This window comes from Lolium rigidum, chromosome 7 (genome assembly GCF_022539505.1).
Source record: "Lolium rigidum isolate FL_2022 chromosome 7, APGP_CSIRO_Lrig_0.1, whole genome shotgun sequence".
NCBI lineage: Eukaryota > Viridiplantae > Streptophyta > Magnoliopsida > Poales > Poaceae > Lolium > Lolium rigidum.
This window is the reverse complement of record NC_061514.1, coordinates 17,701,191-17,710,683: the sequence shown is the minus strand read 5'-3', so window position 1 is coordinate 17,710,683 and position 9,493 is coordinate 17,701,191.

The following is a 9,493-nucleotide window of genomic DNA, read 5'->3' as shown; positions in this document are numbered from 1 at the left end:
GGTTATCATTAACCCGAAAAGTTGTTTGTATTACCCTTGTGTCCCAATCCTTTTATTTTATTGCTTTTTATGTTAATAATCTTGTGTTTTTCATAATTTCAGCGTTACATCCTCACAACAAGGAAGCAGTCAGTTCATGTTACATCCTCATAACAAAGAAGCAGTAAGTTCATGCTACAAGATTGCCATTGGGAGGCCCAGATCGATTGTTGATTTGACGATGAGGATGACAAATACCGCAATGGGGAGGCCCAAATCGATTGTTCATGTGACGACGATGATAACACATACCGCAATGGGGAGGCCCAGATCTTGATGAATACCGCAATGGGGAGATACGGATCGATGTAAGCATCCAAGCCTAACCTCTGGTTCTTTCATCCCCATGCCAGATTTCATGTCTCGTTTTTCTGGAGGGCATGTCTCAGTTCTTACTTGAATTTATTTTGGTTGCTTGGTTCAAATTGTAGAAGTGTTCGCCATGAATTTGTTGCAATTGAGGACCTCATGTTCATAGATATGTTGCTGATTGGTTAAGATGTACTCATTATATTTCTCATGTTATCCAGAAAGACTACCTATTTTTAATTTCATATAGACAAAGTTAAGTGATGGAATTTGTCACGGTGCATTTCTTTCTACTATCTTCATGTCTTCCTTTTCTCCACAACCACTTAATATTTGCAGGAGGAACAAACCAATTATGTTGCAGCAGCAGCTGATGGAGGAAATCTAAATAAAATCACACGGGTTTATTTCTTCACACTCCATGTTAATCTGATGCACGTGAAAATGTGATATATACAAAAGTTAGTCGCATTTCAATAGTCAGTTGAGGAAAACCGTGACTGTTGACAGTAATTAGATCATATCTTAGTTAAGGGGAAAGCAGCATCTTGTCAGTGAAGGTCTCTTCGTTGAAGGTAAGGACATCGAGGCCAAATCGTGCGGCCAAAATCGGAGTTCTCCGACGGCCACCACAAAGATGTGGATAGAGAGGCGGGAACGACCACAAACAGCCATATCCATGGACTCGGACGGAGGATGACCACGGTGGACACGGTGCAGCGCCGGTTTTTGACGATGAGCCTACTAGGTGTGGTCTAACAAGGTTGCCGAACATTGAATTGCGATGGTTCTCCCACCGTGATGGAGAGGCAGGGGAGGGGCCGGTCTCCGCTCGGTCTTCGAGAGAGAGTGGTGGTGCTCGATAAAGTGGGTGAGCTCGAGAGAGTGATGAGGCGGTCGGCTTTACATCATTCACATTCATTTTTGCAAAGGGTTTCTAGAAAAAGAAAGTGTTAAGATCGTGTAATTTGTAACTAATACGATTTTATTGTAATTATATTTTTCTTTGATGACAATTATTGTCACAGAGCGTCGCACATGTTATCTTGAGTACAAAGTGGGCTATGTTCAGAAAGAGACACAAAAGATAAAGAAATTCCAAAAGGGGTCAAAATAAACAAAAAAAGAAAAAAATGACACAGTGCAATTCCTATTTTTCTTTCACACATCCTCACTCCGGAATCTATCCATGGTCCAAGCATAGGAAGTTTAGCAGTTATTTGTCAGTGGAACATAGCAAAGCTTGAGAGCATAAAAGTTGTTTCAGGTGGTACACGAAATAGCATTATATTGTTGTAACCAAGATCATCATCGTGTATTTGAGTATTCTAAGATAACCTTCACAAGCTCACATGTCTTTCTTATAATATTACAAAGAGTAACATCAGCTCAGATTCATGCATGAATGGTAAATTTAATTCTTCCTCTCATCATCATAATAAATACTCTTCGGCTCTTATGAGGATACATCGCTGCATAAAAAATAGCATCCGCACCCCGACCTACCGATGAAGGTTTTTACCCCAGCCATTATTGAAGATTTACCTCTTTTGTATGTTTGACACATAAGGCTATGATCTAGGGTTGTCTCCAGATATTTATGATTATCAAAATATTGTTGAACTAATCGAGAAAGAAGTATTCCTTTCGTTATACCCGTGTTTGTATCACCCATGTTTTGTGAAACAATAATAGATCCAAAAGGAGGTTGTTGTGTTGACACTTATGACAACCCAGAATATAGGTGTGATACTTACTGTGGAAGAGTAACAAGAAGACCTAGAACTTGGAACCATGTAGATGCGCAACAATGTTATCTTGTTATTGCGTTAGGTATTATCATGTTGTATTACGTTATGATATCCCTGATTTGTTTTGAATCTTCATAGTGAGTCGTGAATTATATATGTGCATTGAAAAATTAAATTTGAGGACCCGTGGCAACGCACGGGCATTCGTACTAGTACCATAAAAGTAGTTTGGGATGAAAGGAAAAATGGATTAGACGGACGGATTTTGAGCCGAGGCTTTGATATTAGATTAGAGGGCTTGGATGATTCCAATCTCCTTCACCAAACGCGGTGTATGACTTACGACCAACTCCAATATAATAGTATAGATATACAAATTAGGCTATCGAATGAAGATTGCAATCTGCTAGAACTCTACCTTATTCAGCCATAAAAAGGTAAAAGTGTTGTTGCAACTTCTCCACAAGAAATCTAGCAACTGTTTGACAGATCAGTAGAACTGTTTGAGCCACCTTCTGGATTTGACACCAAGAAGAGGACTAGACTTATCACATCTCACCGGTGCTTCACCCAATTAGATGCAGGTTGTATCATTACTCACTTCAGTTGAAGACAGAAACCCAGAAGCAAATATCTGAAATGCTTGCAAGTGGTGATATCAAGATGGGAAAATGTGCATTTTCTTCCCCTATCATTGTGGGCCGCAAGAAAGATTTTACTTGGCGACTTCTTGTGGATTAAATAGGTCTGAATGCCTTAACAATTATATCAAAATACCCGATGTCAGTAATCGACAAATTGCTATAAAAATTACGTGGCGCAAGTTGGTTTTCCAGGCTTGACCTAGGTCTTGGCTACGACCAAACCAGATTGGCATCCGGCGAGGAGTACAAGTCTGCGCTCAGTATGCATCAAGGGAAGTATGAGTTTTTGTTCATGGCTGCTCATTCCCCCCTTTTCCTTCTCACTCATCGCTACAGTAGCAGAGAGCTCTTCTCAGAGGGTCGGGCCGACCCGAGGCCAATCTCACCGGCGCCGCCGATCGAGATGGGCGGAGGGAAGGCGCCGGAGTAGATAGATTAGTTAGATGTAGTGGCAGTATGTCGGTAAGGGCCCTGGTGCTTGGCAGTTTGAGCGGAGGAGGAGATCTGGCCGCCTGGATCTCGTCCGATCTAGGGTTCTTCCTTCTCAATCTTCTTCTCCGGCGGTCGGAGGGGAGAGTGGAGAGGAGGACTGACGCTCAGTCCAATAAAGGAGTGGCGGTGAACCACCTTCTACAGAGCGACTGCGGCGGGAGGCGTCTTTCCCTGGCCGGCCTTGGAGGCGAGGGGGAAAAGCGCGTCTACTGGCGACCAACGGCGTGAATGAGTTCCTGGCCGGCCGTGGAGGCGAGGAGGAGCTCAGCTGCACCACTTCTTCATCGACTAATGATGGGTGGTCTTATCTGCGCCGCTTCTGGTGCAGTAGCAGAGCACTGATGTTGTTCCTCTCGGTCGGCCGTGGAGGCGAGAGAGAGGACATCGGTGGTGCTGCTGCTATGCACTGGAGACGGTGTCGTACCTGCATCAACCTCAGAGCTGAGTGTGCTTCATCTTCGTCGTCGTTCATATGGCGGTTAGCCTGGGAAGCTCTCCAACAGGGGACTCATGCCGTCGTTTTCGCCCTGCCCCTGCATCTTATGGCCGAAAGGCGGCCCTTATCCCGGTTCTCTTCCTCCACAGGGAGGCTATCTGGCTCGTCGTCAACAACTCCTGCTCCCGATGCCCCAAGTGGCTTGCTCCCCGGCGACGTTGGAAGCGGTCGATGGCGGTGTCCTTTCTCCGGCGCAGATCAAGGACCTGATCGCGTTTTCGCTTTCTTACCTAGGGTCCTGTTCGCAAAGTATGATGGCTTCTCAGTTATTTCGTGTTTTTCAGAGACCCTTTATGTAATCCGGTCTGTAACCGCGTGGATTTAATACAGCTCCTGGTCCTTCGGGGCCTTTACTGTTCAAAAAAAAAGTTTATGTTCATGGCGTTTGGACCGACATGTGCGTCTGCAAACATTTCAAGGCGTGATGAACATGACACTGCCATGCGTAGTTGTGCACTTGTCTTCTTTAACGATATTATCATCTACAGTGCATCGTATGAAGATCACATCAAGCACCTAAAAGAGATTGAAAACTTCGAACTAACTGTTTGCCCAACAGCGTCTATGAATGAATCAGTTTGCATGTGTCGGTCTGTTTGAGTCTATTTAAGTGGGGACCAAAACGTGGATGCCCTAACTTCTTCATATTTGTGCTAGATAATCATATCTTGGTCAAAAAAGTGTCACGCGAGGATCTAAAACACATGGAGTGCGCTATACACGTATTACTAGAAAATAGAACAGAAAGTGGTCACACACAATTATATCAATGGATTCATATTACAAGGTTTTCGTGACATATAATTTGTATTTATTGGTCAATTAAATTTTTGTTTTAGGTGTAAGTTAGCCTAATAAACCGAGACGGTTTTAGTCAAAAAAAAAAGTGTCACATGAGGTTTTGAACACATGAAGTGCGCTATAGCTGAGAATAGAAAGCAGTCACACACACGATCCAAATCATGGTGTTTAACAAACAAATACTAGTCATGACGCACATAATTACATCCGAAATTAACATGCTGATCACAAGTGGAAGTATAAAAGTATCCACAGATCAAGATCCAAGTTTACCTACGCCTAATCCTAGTTTGCCTGCCTAATCACTACCGGACACCAAGCAAACAGTCCTAGAAACTGAACATGATCACGCACGTCAACAGCCGCCGCAACCGCCCCCGCCGCCACAGCCACCGCCGCCACCGCACCCGCCGCCGCCACCTCCGCACGCGGACGCCGCCGAGCTCATCATCATCGTCGTCGCCGCGCCGAGAGCCATCCCCGTCACGAGGTCGTTGTTGGACGCTTGGGTCGTGCTCTTCCCAGCGCTAGGCGCCGAGTACTTGGGTGCCGCCGTCGCCGTGTACCCGTGGCTGCCGCAGTACTGCACGCTCTTGGCGCTGCTCTTCTTCTTCTTGGCACCCTCGGCGCACCCGAACGCGGCGATGGCGGCCACGGCCACCACCGCGACGGCGAAGAGCACGATCAAGGCGGGGCTCCCCTGCAGCGCGTGGACGCCGGCGGCGTGCGCGGTCTGGGCATCGAGCCTCACCATTGCTTCGAAAGCTCTTGCCTGATAACGGGATCTGCTGTCTGGCTAAGCGACGAAGTTGATTTTGGTGTTCGATCTCACGCAATTACGATCGAGTTTACGAGGACGAGGGAGGGGGGCGTGCATATATGCGCAAGTTGGGAATCCGGGTAGGTAACGAGAACAGGGAGACCTAACTCGGCCGGATTCGATATTGTTGTGGACTCTGGAATTTTGTTCGTGTTCAAATCGGGTTTGCAGCTACAAGTCCTGTCCTCTGTGAATCAGACGCTAGCTGAATTCGTGACTATCATTCTACTCGCACGTTGGTGACTTGGAAAAGGACGAACACATTTAAAACTCAAAACCCAAACCATGCTGGATTTCAGGTACGAGTGTAAACAAGTGCAGAAGATGTACGTACAGATTGAACATACCGACCGATCACACGGTACAATATAGTAAAAAAATTATGAAAATATAATAATATCCACAACATTGATTCTCCAACTGCCTAACCAGTTACCTACTACGACACACCAACCCAAAGAGGACAATCAGCACGAACGATGCATGGACCACGTCAACCGCCGCAGCCACCACCGCACCCGCCGCCGCAGCCACCGCCGCACCCGCCGCCGCTGAGCGCCGAGCCGACGATGACGCCGGTGGCCAGACCCGCCGCGCCTCCCATCGCGAGCCCAGCCCCAGCGCCGAGACCACCGCGCCCCTGCTTCTGCTGCTGCTGCGGAGGGTACGCGTAGCCAGGGGGCGGCGGGTAGCCGTAGCCCTGGGGCGGCTGCTGCGCCGGGTAGCCGTACGCGCCGGCGGGAGGCGGCGGCGGCTGGCCCTGGCCGTAGTAGTAGACGCCGTTGTTATTCTGCTGCCGGCGCTGCTTCTTCATCCCGTCGGCGCAGCCGAAGGCGGCCACGGCCGCCACCGCCACCGTGGCAAACACCGCCAAGGCCAGCAGCAAGGCGGGGCTCCCGACCACGCCGTCGACCGCCATGGCGTGGTCGACACCCAGGACGCCTAGCCTCACCATTCCCCCTGGCTGCTCGTTACTGGAGCACGGAGCAAGAAAACGAAAACGATGAGTGAAACTGTGGGAGGAGGTTGCGCGGGAGGCCCTGGTTGGAGCTGGCCCTCGTAGCCGTCAGTCTCCGGGGCTTTGGGAGTTAGACTGGCTTCGTGTTTCTTCCACTGCCACTTCATCTGCCAGTTCTCCTCCGGTTGTTGCCTCTGTCACCGGCTCTTTTCAGCAGTGGCATCATCGTCTTGGTCACCTTTGTGACTCTCGCCTGTCGTCTTTGGTTCATCGTGGCCTTCTGGGGTCTGTCTCTGGAGATGGGTCGTTACACTGTCAGGGTTGTAGGTTAGGCAAACAGATTCAGCTTCCCTATCCTACTAGTGTGTCTATCTCTCAGCGACCGTTTGATTTAGTCCATTCAGATGTTTGGGGTCCGGCTCCCTTCGCTTCGAAAGGGGGCCATCGATACTATATCTTATTCATTGATGATTTTTCACGGTATACCTGGGTGTTTTTCATGCACTCTCGCAGTGAGGTGCTCTCTATTTATAAGCGTTTTGCGGCCATGGTCCGCACTCAGTATTCCTCACCCATTCGCGTGTTCCGTGCTGATTCTGCTGGTGAGTATATCTCTCAGCACCTTCGTGGTGTCCTTGCTGAGGAGGGCACCCTCGCTCAGTTTTCTTGTCCCGGCGCGCATGCTCAAAATGGCGTCGCCGAGCGTAAGCATCGTCATCTTCTTGAGACCACCCGTGCTATGATGATTGCCTCTTCTCTTCCGCCACATTTCTGGGCTGAGGCTGTCGCTACATCGGCCCACCTTATTAACATTCAGCCTTCCGCTGCTCTACAGGGTGGCATTCCTCTCGAGCGTCTCTCTGGTGTTTCTCCAGACTACTCGACTCTTCGTTCATTTGGTTGCGTCTGCTATGTCCTTCTGCCTCCTCGCGAACGCACCAAACCGACCGCTCGGTCCGTTGAGTGTGTTTTTCTCGGATAAAGTGATGAGCATAAGGGCTATCGCTTTTGGGACCCCGTTGGTCGTCGGATGCGCATCTCTCTTGATGTCACATTTGATGAGACGCGTCCCTTCTATCCTCGCCCCACCTCGGGTACTTACCCGGTGGATGATATCTCTTTTCTTCTTTTTCCGGATGCACCCCTGCTGTCCCTCCTCCCCTCCCTCCTACTTCTGATGCGCCCCCTTCGACACCATCCTCTCGTTCGTCTAGTCCACCTAGTACTCCTCGTTCTCCAGCTTCGGCTCCTTCCGATTCTGTCCCTTCTTCCTCTTCTTCCGATGACTTGTCTTCTGCAGATGACCTTCCCCCTTCTCGGCCTGTTCGTCAGCGTCGTGCTCCAGTTCGTTACTCTCCTAGTCGGTATGGTCTCTCCGTCGTTTCCGAGCCGACTTCTTATCGGGATGCCGAGCGTCATCCCGAATGGCAGCTTGCCATGGCTGAGGAGATCGCTGCGCTTGAGCGCACCGGCACTTGGGATCTTGTTTCTCCCCCTTCGGTGTTCGTCCCATCACGTGTAAGTGGGTCTATAAAATTAAGACTCGCTCCGATGGATCTCTTGAGCGCTATAAAGCGCGTCTTGTGGCTCGTGGTTTTCAGCAGGAGCACGGCCGTGACTATGATGAGACTTTTGCCCCTGTGGCTCATATGACTACTGTGCGTACCCTTCTTGCTGTTGCCTCTGTTCGCCGCTGGTCTGTCTCCCAGCTTGATGTTCAGAATGCTTTTCTTAATGGCGAGTTGAGTGAGGAGGTTTACATGCAGCCTCCTCCTGGGTATTCTGTTCCCGATGGGATGGTTTGTCGTCTTCGACGTTCTCTCTATGGTCTCAAACAGGCCCCTCGTGCCTGGTTTGAGCGCTTTGCCTACTGTGGTGACTCGTCGCTGGTTTCTCTCCTAGTCTTCATGATCCAGCACTTTTCGTTCACACTTCTCCTCGTGGACGCACCCTTCTCCTTCTCTATGTTGATGATATGATCATTACTGGTGATGATCCTGAGTATATTGCCTTTGTAAAGGCTCGTCTTCGTGATCAGTTTCTCATGACCGATCTTGGTCCTCTTCGCTATTTTCTTGGGATTGAGGTTTCCTCCACTTCGATGGCTTTTCTATCTCTCGGGAGAAGTACATTCGGGATCTTCTTGCTCGTGCTGCTCTTGGGGATGAGCGCACGGTTGATACTCCTATGGAGCTTAATGTTAAGCTTCGTCCTACGATGGTGATCCCCTTCCCGATCCCACACGTTATCGTCATCTTGTTGGGAGTCTTGTTTATCTTGTTGTCACTCGTCCCGATATTTCTTATCCTGTTCATATTCCGAGTCGGTTTGTCTCAGCTCCTACCACTGTTCACTACGGTCATCTCCTCCGTGTTCTTCGTTACCTTCGTGGCACGATCACTCGTCGCCTTTTCTTTCCTCGTTCTAGCTCTCTCCGGCTCCGAGTGCTACTCGGATGCTACGTGGGCGAGTGATCCTACGGATCGTCGTTCACTTTCTCGCTTCTTGTGTGTTTCTTGGTGGTTCGCTTGTTGCTTGGAAGACGAAGAAACAGGTAGCGGTTTCTCGTTCGAGTGTTGAGGCTGAGCTGCGGGCTATGGCTTTGTTGATTGCTGAGGTGACCTGGTTACGGTGGTTGCTTGCAGATTTTGGGGTCGCTGTTACGACACCCACTCCACTTTTGTCTGACGATGCGAGTGCTATCGGTATTGCACGTGATCCGGTCAAGCATGAGCTGACCAAGCATATTGGTGTTGATGCTTTTTATACACGTGCTCGAGTGCGGGATGAGGTTGTTGCGGTTCATTATGTGCTTTCAGATTTGCAGTTGGCGGATTTCTTTACAAAGGCACAAACTCGAGCGCAGCATGACTTTTTACTCTCCAAACTCAGTGTTGTGGATCCACCATGAGTTTGCGGGGGGGTGTTAGAGTATATATCTGTATATTGTAGTTTCCCCATATGTTAGGGGGCTTCCTGCATATTTGCACCTGTACATGTACTATATATTGTGGCCTTTGGCCCTCTGGTAATACAACACGCATATTCTTCTAACATGGTTTTCCCAAGTCAAAGTCTTTCGCTAGGATAAAAGAAGAATACTCGGCGTGAGAGCGATCAGGGGAAGGTATCTAGCAAACCTACGCGCAGAGGCTACAAGGCCGGCGACTTTGAGGCCGCGAG